This window comes from Leuresthes tenuis, unplaced genomic scaffold (assembly GCF_036924035.1).
Source record: "Leuresthes tenuis unplaced genomic scaffold, fLeuTen1.0.hap1 SCAF_4, whole genome shotgun sequence".
Taxonomy (NCBI): Eukaryota; Metazoa; Chordata; class Actinopteri; order Atheriniformes; family Atherinopsidae; genus Leuresthes; species Leuresthes tenuis.
The window spans coordinates 38,203,770-38,215,637 of record NW_027325358.1 but is presented as its reverse complement, the minus strand read 5'-3'; positions in this window follow the sequence as shown (position 1 = coordinate 38,215,637).

Below are 11,868 nucleotides of genomic sequence, written 5' to 3'. Positions count from 1 at the left end.
TTCCTGTTAAAAGGGAGTCGTTCCTTTCCACAGTCCCTCAGGCTCAGGACGGGAGATTGGACTGAAGACAAGTTTCGGTGCAATCTGTTGGTTTCCTTAGCTAGAAAATTGTTTTTGAATTGGCTCTACATGAATGAATTGGACCAATTTTGAATTAAATTAATTGGATTTGGAGCGATATAAATAAAACTGAATTGAATTGAAATAAATGTGATAATAAGATAGATGATATGCTCTGACTTATCCTTCTCGTTTCCACTCAACCTGATAACTGCACCCAGAAAATATTTCTGTGTTGAGTCATATGAAGGACTTAATTAAATCATCTGGATCTGGAATGTTGGCCTGTGTTCTGGACCAACACACTGCCAAGAAACACTGGTCAGGATGGAGAAAAAGAAGACAGATTGGGTGGGTGTGTAATGGTTATACAAATACAGTTAAAAAAAGACCACTAAGTAAAGAATGCATTGTTTTAACATTATCAGGTTCTAAGTAATTTGCTTTAATTAATGAAAGTAACTGGTAAAAAGAACAATATAGCATTGATATATTGATAGCATTGTAATTTGATAACTTGATAAGGAAAAACTGACGCAGGTGTAACACACTCAGTTTTCCGTAGGGGAGGCATGTTGCCTGTGTTCGTCCATTACAAGACTGGACATGGCAGAGGTGACACTGTGTTTGTTTTTCACTGTAGCAAAGATCCTTATTTCCTTTTATTTTTACATTTCTGTCATCACCTCTATCATTTCCTTTACATCGCTTCCTTTTCCGTTTCTCCTTCTCATCAATTGGCTCTAGTTTTCACCTTCTATCCCTCCCTCATTTATCTGATTGAGTTCACCTGTTCACTTCTTATTTAAAGACTGCACTCCCCTGCACTCCTTTGTTCCTCACCTTGGCATGGGGCAGCAGTGCTGATATGGAAACCCATGTGTGTTTTGTTTCTTCCTCATATATAATTTAAAGAAGTAATCCTATTTTGACAAATAAACCAGTTAATCTTGAAACTCTTGGACTTCTGACTGCGGGCATTCTTACCGATGCCCTGTGATGACAGTGAAACCTTAATTTGAAACTTCCTATAAACCATGGTCCTTCGAGCCGGAATTCATCATTTTCATGGATGCGCAGTCATTAGAGGAAACTCGCCGTTCTGGCCGTGAAACTCGAACCCCTGGCCACTTGAAAGATTAAGATGTACAATATCCTAGAGTTGAAGTTAAAGGTGCTGCATGTCAAACTGAGTGCACACAATGTGATGCAAGCACACATGGGTTGTAAGACGTTCCAGAGGAAGAACAAAGACATGGGCCTGATAGTCAAAGAGAAGACTTCACTGAATGTGTTGATCATGTGCCCATTAATCAGGCTGAAATCATGAAAGAAATTCTTGACAATGAGAGACATTCAACGTTTCATGGAACAATCAGATACTTCTCATTCATCTAAATCTGGATCATCAACACGGAGTAGAAACTCGGTGTGTAATCAACCCCCAATTTCTCTGGCGGATCCACAAATAGTTCAGTATGAATCACCACTATACCAGTCATCCTCCTGTCCACCAGAGGTCAGTCATCATCATGTAGCAGTTTCTTCTGCTATGCCCCATTCACCCAATTTATCAATCCTTGATGCTGTAGTTCCTACAGGCCTACCTAGACCAATTCTGTATTCACAAGACTTGCCACCTTCCAGTTTTCATGCAGCATCACCAGAGGGCCAACCACAGAGTTCCCGTGTTCAGCCTTTGAATCTCCAAGTAAACCCTACTCAGCCTCTTGTTTCCCTTTCACCACAGCAGAGGCAGTCTCCCTCTTAAATGCATCAGTCCTTTAAGTCTTCTAGCCACCATCAGGAACAGAGATCTTTGGCTCCCCTTCCAGGCACGACACATGTCTATAAGCTTGAGGGCCCTTCCTTTCCAAACCTTACTAAAGAGGATGAAATGCAGTAGAGGATGCTGCGGATGGCACTGAGCAATCTACTTGATCCTAATGAAACAGAGCTTTTCAAATATCATGTTATTCTTGATCATCTGAAAATGGACCAAGCCAAGCAACTAGCTCTTGCTTTTTCTTATGCCTCTAACCCATACACTAAAGCCATCAAAGCCCCTGATGAACGGTATGTACAACCAAGGCAACTGGCATTGAAGGAGCTCAGGAACATCATGGATCTCCCTTCCATTAGGGTAGGTGATGGTCATGCTCTTGACAACTTTTCCCTTCGTGTACAAGCACTTGTTGGTCTGCTTAACACCATGGAGGATCAAGGACAAGCAGAACTTCTCTGCGGCTCTCATGTAGATCGCTTCCTTGAAAAGCTGCCTGCAGAACACTCCAGTTGCTTTAAGCGTCATGTATATAGAAATCAAGGGACCATGAAGTATGACTTGCATATTTTTTCATCCTGGTTGCAAACTGAAGCCCAGTGTCATCTTTCAACCAGAGACCCCCACGTAGGTCAATACCTGCTCTAACAACAATTCTGCATGGAGCAAACAAACCTAGTGATGACATGCCATTTTCAGAACCCATTCCAAGGTCCAGAGCAACCTGTGCATACTGCAGCTCACTTGAACATCATATCAGCAAATGTCCTGCTTTCATTGCTATGACAAAGGATCAAAAGGTAAATTGGATAAAGGAGAAAAAATGCTGCTGGCGACATGCTCGGACTCATTAAGCTGCTAAGTGTGATCTGAAGAAATCCTGTGCCAACAGCAAAGGAAAACATCTACAAATCCTGTACGAGGTAAATCAAAGATCCAGTCATCCTGCTAGTCTTGCTGTGAAAACATTATATTTAGACCGACCAAGTGACTGCAATGGTGTACTCCTGAAAGTTGTGAAAGTGCTTCTCCATAATGGTAAACATACTCTTGAAACACATGCTGTCCTTGATGATGGTTCTCAGCGTACCATTCTTCTGCAGCCAGTTGCTCAGCACCTCCATCTGGATGGTAAAGTTGAGAAATTTTCTCTCAGAACTGTTCGCCAAGATGTCGAAACTCATGATGGTTTGTCTGTTAGTTTTCAGCTCTCTCCTATGGCATATCCTGAAAAGACTTTCATTATCAATCATGCCTTTATTGCTAATCAGTTAGCCCTCTCAGAACATACATATCCTGTATTAACCCTTCAAAGTAAATACAGACATTTACACTGCAATTCATTACCATCCATCAACAGAGCATCACCATTACTGCTCATAGGATCAGATCACATCCATCTTATTACCCCAACTATTCCAGTTAGACTAGGCCCCATCGGGTCTCCTGCAGCAGCAAAACTCGTCTAGGATGGACATTTCAAGACCCCATTACAGATTATCACACTCAGTCTTCTTTAGTACATGTCCAGTGCCTGTTGACATCCTTTAGATCTCCTGCTGATGAGCTGCATTATCATGTCGAAAAACTTTGGAAGCTTGATGCTTGATGCGAAGTGAGAAGGCAGTGATCAGATCCAGGCAAGACCAACAAGCCATAGAGCTCCTTGAACAGATTTGCAAATTCTCCCCTCTTGAATATTCCTCGGTCTGTGATGTCACGGCTCTGTAATACTGAACTTCGATTATCCAAGGATCCAAACAGAGCCACCTCATACAGTGATCAGATCTCAAAACTAGAGCAGGCTGGTTATGTAGCAAAGCTGACCCCAGAAGAGGTTCACAACACTAAAGAAGCCTGGTACATTTCACATCATATGGTCACACATAACAACAAAGACCGTATTGTATTTGATTGGTCATTCCCTTTCCAAGGACAATGTCTCAACAAATACTTACTGCCAGGACCAATCCTTGGTCCTTCACTAATTGGTGTGTTGTTGCGCTTCAGGCAACATACTGTAGCAATAAGTGGTGACATTAAAGGTATGTTTCACCAGATTTGTCTCTTACCTCAAGACAGGCCCCTTCTTCGATTCCTCTGGCGTGATATGAACAAGGATATTCCCCCTTCAGTGTATCAATGGCAGGTCCTTCCTTTCGGCACCACTTGCAGCCCCTGCTGTGCCACTTATGCTCTGCAAAGGCATGTCAAAGGCAACCAACCTGATGGAGAGGTGCAGGATTCAGTGACCCGCTGCTTCTATCTTGACAATTGCTTGCAAAGCTTTCCTTCATCAGTGGCAGCACAAACACTCCTTGATAAACTGAGAGCTATCCTTTCATCAGGAGGGTTTGACCTCCATCAATGGGCGAGCAATGATCCTTCTGTCATCAGCCATCTTCTGTCATCAGCCATCTACCATCCGATGCAAGATCTTACAGCAGTGAACTATGGCTTTCTGAAAACCGGACTAACCCCCAAGAACGTTCACTGGGATTATTGTGGAATTGCAAACCAGATTTCTTCAAGTACAAATACAGAACGTTGGAGAAAAATACTGTAACAATGCGTCACATCTACAGCATTCTTGCCCGTTTGTATGACCCATTAGGTTATCTTTTACCCTTCACGACTCGTGCCAAAATTCTGGTCCAACAACTCTGGAGAAAGGAGCGAGAATGGGATGATCCTCTTCTTCCACATGACCTCTTAACAGCTTGGATATCCTGGGAAGAAGAACTCAGTTCCCTTCCACAAATTACCATCTCTCGCTGTTATACTTCCAAAGAAATGGTTGCTCCAACCACAGTTCGAGATGTACATATTTTTTGTGACGCTTCTCAACATGCCTATGGTGCTGTTGCATACTTGAGATCAGACGATAACAGAAACCAGGTAGATGTGATTTTCATACTTGCTCGATCACGTGTGACCCTTAAGCGACAGTTGTCAGTTCCCAGACTAGAGCTCTGTGCAGCATTAATTGGTGCACGCCTCTGTGAATTCATCAGGAATGAACTCACACTTCTAATCAGAGACATTACACTTTGGGCGGACTCAACAACTGTACTCCACTGGCTCCAAGCAGACTCTTGACGCTTCAAAGTATTCGTAGGAGCAAGGGTAACAGAGATCCAAAATCTCACAAACAGTCAAGACTGGAGATATGTTGAGTCAGCCAATAACCCAGCAGATGATGTCACAAGAGGCAAATCCTTGTCAGATTTCCTCAGTCCAAACAGATGGACTAATGGTCCAATATTCTTATATGGACCTCCAGATAACTGGCCCAGGCTGCCCTCTTGTAAACCTGAAGATGATAGAACAGAACTGAAAAGACCTATTTTCTGTGGTGTCATCAGTCCTATTGCTAATGTTCCAAACATCAACAACCTTAAGTCTTACCAAGATCTTCTGGCTGTTACGGCCCGATCTCTCTCAAATCCAACTACTGGAAATCCTTCTGCAGCTGACCACCAGAAAGCAGAACAGAAAATCCTCAAGCAAGCACAGATGGACAGCTTTGGTGAGAAGATAGCTTGCCTTCAATCACAGAAACCACTTTCATCACACAGTCGCTCACTCTGCTTATCCCCAGAACTCTGCAGTAACTCTGGACTTATTCATGTTGGAGGCCGATTGCGGCACAGTCATCAGTTGGAATCAGAGTCAGTCCATCCATTAGTCATGAATCCTTCTCACAATGTCACCAAAATAATCATTCAGGATTATGATGAAAAACTGCATCATCCTGGCTCAGAAAGACTCTTTTCTGAAATCCGACAGAAATTTTGGATCTTGAGAGGATGAGAGGCAGTACGACGATATCAACGTACCTGTGCTTCATGTCAGAAGTGGAGAGCAAAACCAGTCATTCCAAAGATGGCTGATTTGCCTGAAGCTCGTCTCAGGTTACTTAAGCCTCCCTTCTACTCCACTGGAATAGACTGTTTTGGACCCTATAGTGTCAAGATTGGCCGCAAAACTGAGAAAAGGTAGGATATAATATTCAAATGTCTCACCACACAATGTATACACCTTGATCTCCTTAATAACATGGATACAGATTCTTTCCTCATTCTTTCAAAGATTCACTTCTCGGAGAGGAACACCAGCTGAGATTTTGTGTGATCAGGGAACCAACTTCAAAGGAGGGCACAAAGAACTACAGGAAGCCTTCAATAACATGTCTCCTACCCTTAAGTCAGTACTGGCAACATGACAAATAAACCTTTGTTTCAACCCTCCACACGCACCCCAGTTTGGTAGGGTCTGGGAACATGAGATTCGGTCGGTAAAGAATGCTCTAAAGACAATCATTGGTGCACAAATGGTCACTGAAGAGGTTCTAAGAACAGTGCTGATTGAAATTGAAGGTATTCTCAATTCAAAACCGCTGGGCTACGTGTCTTCAGATATCGCAGATACCCAGTCACTCCCAACCTTCTCATCATGGGACGACATGATGCATCACTCCCTCTAGTGTCCTACCCTGATTCCGAACTACTTAGCCGAAGACGTTGGCGCCATACACAGATACTGTCTGACCATTTCTGGAAACATTTCATCAAATCCTACCTACCCTTGCTTCAGACCAGGCAAAAATGGCAAAAGGATAAACCAAATCTGATGTTGAATTCAATAGTGTTGATTATGGATTCTCAGCACCCAAGAGCCCTTTGGCCAGTTGGGAAAGTAACTGAGTACAGAGTAATCCTCCAGAGTAAAGATGGCTGTATCAGGACCGCCAAAGTTCTGGTTAAAGATAAGACCTATGTCGGGCCTGTTGCTAGTCTGATCCCCCTTCCTGCCATACCCGAAGACACCCTCTAATCATGGTTTGATCTTATAATTGTATTTCTCACTAGAAATTTGGGGTTGGCTGTAGCAAAGATCCTTATTTTACTTTTACATTCCTGTCATCACCTCTATCATTTCCTTTACATCACTTCTTTTTCTCCATCTCATCAATTGGCTCTAGTTTTCACCTTCTATCCCTCCCTCATTTATCTGATTGAGTTCACCTGTTCACTTCTTATTTAAAGACTGCACTCCCCTGCACCCCTTTGTTCCTCACCTTGGCATGGGGTAGCAGTGCTGATATGAAAACCCATGTGTGTTTTGTTTCTCCCTCGTATATAATTTAAAGAAATAATCCTATTTTGACAAATAAACTAGTTAATCGTGAAACTCTTGGACTCCTGACTGCGGGTATTCTTACCGATGCCCTGTGATGACGGTGAAACCTTAATTAGAAACCTCCTATAAAACATTCACTGTTTCCCTTTTTAGGTAAGAGCAGTGGCTGTTATGCATTTTAGAATTGTATTTATAGTATCTGTGTTTTGTAAAGTTGGTAGAAAGTGGATTGTCTATGGCTGTGGAGACTTAAGCAGCTGCAGTAAGCACGGCTACTCCTCACTGTCACAGTCTTCATAGCTGCAGCATGGATGACACTCCTATTAATGCATAACTATGGTGTGCAGTGTTTAGCATTAAGTTAGGCTGCATTTTGGGATTAAAAACATGTTGCTCTGTTGTTATTAATCTGTTATTATTTTGTATGGTTGAAGTAATGATGCTTAGAGCAAAGACTCACCCATCCATCCAACTAAGGGTTGTTGGAGCCTATTCCTGCTGTTATTGGGAGAGACAAATGGTGAGTCCTTCAGTCCAGTCAGACAAATAACTATCCATGCTCACACTTACTTCTAGGGACAATTTAGAGTCACCAGTTAATCTGACATGCATGTTTTTGGGTGGTGAGAGTGGGAAGAGTACCCAGACAGAAAGGCCCAGCTGGGATTTGAACCAGGAACCCTTTTGTTGTGAGGTGACAGCACTAACCACCACACCACACTACAGATTCATGGTTCTGTTGTGGTTTAACCTTGATTGTGGTGTTTTTCAAGGGTTGAGTGGCAGAGACCAGTGTTGTTTCATTGTGTGTGCTGCCCTTGAATGGTTCCAGTCTTACTTTTCCAACAGAAGTTTTTCTGTAAGGCTGGTGATTTTATGTCCTTCCTTAAAAATAAAAGCTTGGATGTTATTGACATTTCAGAAATTTCTATGAGGATAATACCAAAGTATTGTCTTCTGGGTGCAATGGTGCCTGCAGTGACTCTCATATGGACCTGGATGGCCTTGAACTATGATTGAACTAAGACCAAGAAATCTTAGTTGCTGTGAATTATTTTAAATGTTTCCCAGTATGCTATTACAATAGTATACTTTAAGTTAAAAAAATTAATTTGTAGTCACAAACAGTAGATGAACATGTATCTTGCAATTTAGATAAAAATAGTTTTTAGGCAACCGTTTGATTTCAGCAGTAATGACTTCTTAAACATCATGAACATGATATCACCAACAAATTCTAATAAGGTGACGCATCCTCTGAGTTAAACCTTTAAAATTTTAGTATACTACCAGTCCTTGATGCATGGCAAGAGACCAACCTGCAGTCCTGTACCTTAGTAATGAGCCTGAGCTTCTTTATCAATACAGGTGCTTAGTCAGTTGAAGGTGTCATGTTTCATGTTAGGTTTACAACAGTGAATTACAACCCCAGTTCCAAAAGAATTGGAGTTGGGATGCTCTTTAAAATACAATTAAAGCAGGATACAATTATTAGCAAATCTTCTTTCTCAGAGTTTCATGACAGTCTGGACTGCAGGCCAGCCAGTCCAGTATCCAAAATCTTCTACAATAAAGCCATGTTGTTGTAACAGATGTAGTATGCAGTTTAGCATTGTCTTTCTGAAATATGCAAGTCATTGACAGACAAAGACGTTATTTGGACAGGAAAATGTGTTGCTCTAAAATCTATATATACTTTTCAGCACTGATCATGCCTTTCATGATGTGCAAGTTGCCAGTTTCATAGGCACTAATGCATTTGTAATCTATCAGAATACAATGTGCTGTTTAAATGCATTCCTGGTGCCATATCAGTTTCCCTATTATTTTTGTTATTCTAAAGAAATTAGCAATACATGCTGAGTCTGTATCTCCAGTGATGAGAAGTGAGGATTCAACATTCAACATCTAAACTTAACAAACTTTTCATTGGTTTAAACCAGTGTTCATCTGTGTAGCAGTAACATTGACTTTACTTTATGGGGACAGGTGGCATGCCGCCAGTCTGGTGCAGCTATTTTCAATGCCAGAAACACTAGAACAAATGTCTTAAACACATGAGCACCAGATGCCAAAATTATGACTGTCTACTTGAAATACTTGTCAGATTTTTGACCACTAAAGGCCAAATTATGCCAAAGCTGATATTTAAGTTGTCTAATTGTGTCTGTGTGATTTATTGACCATTTTACTGCTGACACTTCTCTGAAGGGCCAAGGCCATGGGGTCGTTGAGATGGAAAATTTAGAGAGATCGAGTATGTGTGCGGTTATGTTGTCATTTGTCATTACAATAAGATCATCTTACAGTAGTATCAGTACTTAACATATCAAGTTTTTTCTGTTTTATGCCTTTTCCACATTTCTGTGCAGTTGGGCTGGAAATGAATATCTCACCCAATACATTACATATAGTAAATGATGCTGAATATTACAAAAAAATACATGTTCAATTTCATGCTCATCTGTAATAAAGTGCCAATTTAACCGTTTACTATGTGACCTGTCTGGTATTTAACTTTGTTACTGTTGTACTGGAGGAGGGTTCAAGTGTGGAGGTGAGTTTGGAGGTGAATGTCTCTGTGTGTGGCCTTTCTGAGATTAGTTCAGTTTTTTATTGACCTTCCACGAAATCTTGCTGGTACACACTCTGTGTGTCAAGTGAAATGACTGCTATGATGTGTGTCTCATGACCAAGCATCTGAACAGGACACGCCTGAGAGGCATCATAAAGTTGTCTGTGATTTGTGGTAGCAGGATCATGGGGACCTCTCTCCCGTGTGCTTGAAATATCACATTCATTCCTCTGCAGTCTATGAATATTTTACTGAGAAATTACCTGGCAGTAGCAGACCTTGATAATGTCATACAGCTTAGGAAGCCAAAAAAAGCCATGTCAGTAAAGTTTAGAGCTTAGTGGCGGTATATAATAACGATACAAGCAGATTCCTGATGTCACCGGACCAAGGGCTCACACACATCACCGTCATCATCACATGACTGGTTTTAAGCATAGGAGGGTTTGGTAGCTGCCTAGGGTGCCACCACCTGAAGGTTGGAGAGAAGAAGGGTATTCAGATGTCATTTTCAAGCGACATGGTTCAACTCTATGGCATCTTACCTAAATGTCAGCTTGTCAAAATGGATAACAAGTAAGTGGTATTCCAAAGGGGATTAACTGTATTTGATGATGCAGTGTAAAATAATCCCTGCAGACCTGGACAGCCATCAGTTTGCATACCGAGCGAACAGATCAACTGAGGATGTAGTCTCCATTGCACTTCACACAGCCATGAAGCATCTAGAGCAGCCTAAGGCTTACGTCAGGATGCTCTTTGTGGACTACAGCAGCGCATTCAACACTGTAGTCCCCCGCAATCTGGTCCACAAACTCATAAACCTCAGACTATCCAGCACACTCTGTTCACGGATTATGGACTTTCTGACCAAAAAAATCAGAAATAGCTAAATCACTTTATTTCACCAAATGTACAATGTACACAGGAATTTGACCTGGTAACAGCGCCACAGAGCAATAAAATAACAAATTAAAGAAGAAAAAAATGGTAAATACAATATGTACAATTTGAATGAATGGAATTTTCAGAATGAAATAAAATTAGTTGACCAGGAGTATGTACAGGATGGCAGGAATTAATGTTATAATTAAGTGATCTTTAAGTGTGTGTGGAAGTGGCAGGGCTGGGGGGGCTGAGATGTCCTTATTTAAGAGGGTGGTGGCCTGGGGGAAAAAACTGTTCAAGTGCCTGGTGGTTTTGGTTCTGATGGACCTGAACCTGCAAACTGATGGAAGGGGAATGAACACGGAGTGAGCTGGGTGAGATGGGCCCCCACTATCTTCCTGGCTCTCTGCCGGGATCTGCCATCATGCAGAACACAGAGAGGCTCCTGTTCTAGGCCCATGAGACGGCTTGCTGTTCGCACGATGCGCTCCAGTCTGTTCTTGGTGTGGGCAGAGGATGCAGGGTACCACACAGTGATGGAGCAGGTGAGGACACTCTCAATGGTGTCTCTGTAGAAGTGGGAGCGAACCTTGGGGGAGACATCTTGCGGAGCAGGCTGAGGAAGAACATCCTCTGGTGCACCCGCTTGATGACCTTGGAGGAGTGTGTCTCCCACTTAAGGTCGCTGGTGATGGTGGTGCCCAACAGCTTCACAGAGCTCACCACCTGAACTGCGGAGCTGCTGCTGAGAAGGGGGAGGGGGGTGTCTCCAGAAGTCCATGACCATCTCCACCGTCTTGTTAGTGTTGAGCTCCAGATTGTTGCATGTACACCACACTGCCAGCTGTGACACCGTGTCCCTGTACGCTGTCTCATCGGCGTCCTTGATGAGGTCCAGGACAGTGGTGTCATCTGCAAACTTGACCAGCTTGAGAGGCAGTCATTGATGTACAGGGAGAACAGGTAGGGGGAGAGGACACAACCTTGTGGAGCACCGGTGTTGGTAATGAGGGGACCGACAGGTGGCTTCCAGCCTGCACTTGTTGCTTCCTGTTGGTGAGGAAGTCAGTGATCCACTCACAGATGGGGCTGGGTACATGTAGCTGTAGCAGTTTAGTGTGCAGGCGGTCTGGGAGGAAGGTGTTGAAGGCCGAGCTGTAGTCCACAAACAGGGCCCTGACGTAGGAGCTCGGCTGGTCCAGGTGCCTGAGTATGTGGTGGAGGCTGAGGTTGATGGAGTCGTCAACAGAACGATTTGCTCTGAAGGCAAACTGTAAAGGGTCCAGGAGGGCGTCCGTGATTGGTTTGAGATAGACCTCAGAATGTCAGGATGGGGAATCTGACACTGGGAAATCTGACACCGTAATCATGAACACTGGCACTCCACAGGGCTGTGTGCTCAGTCCGGCCCTCTTCACCC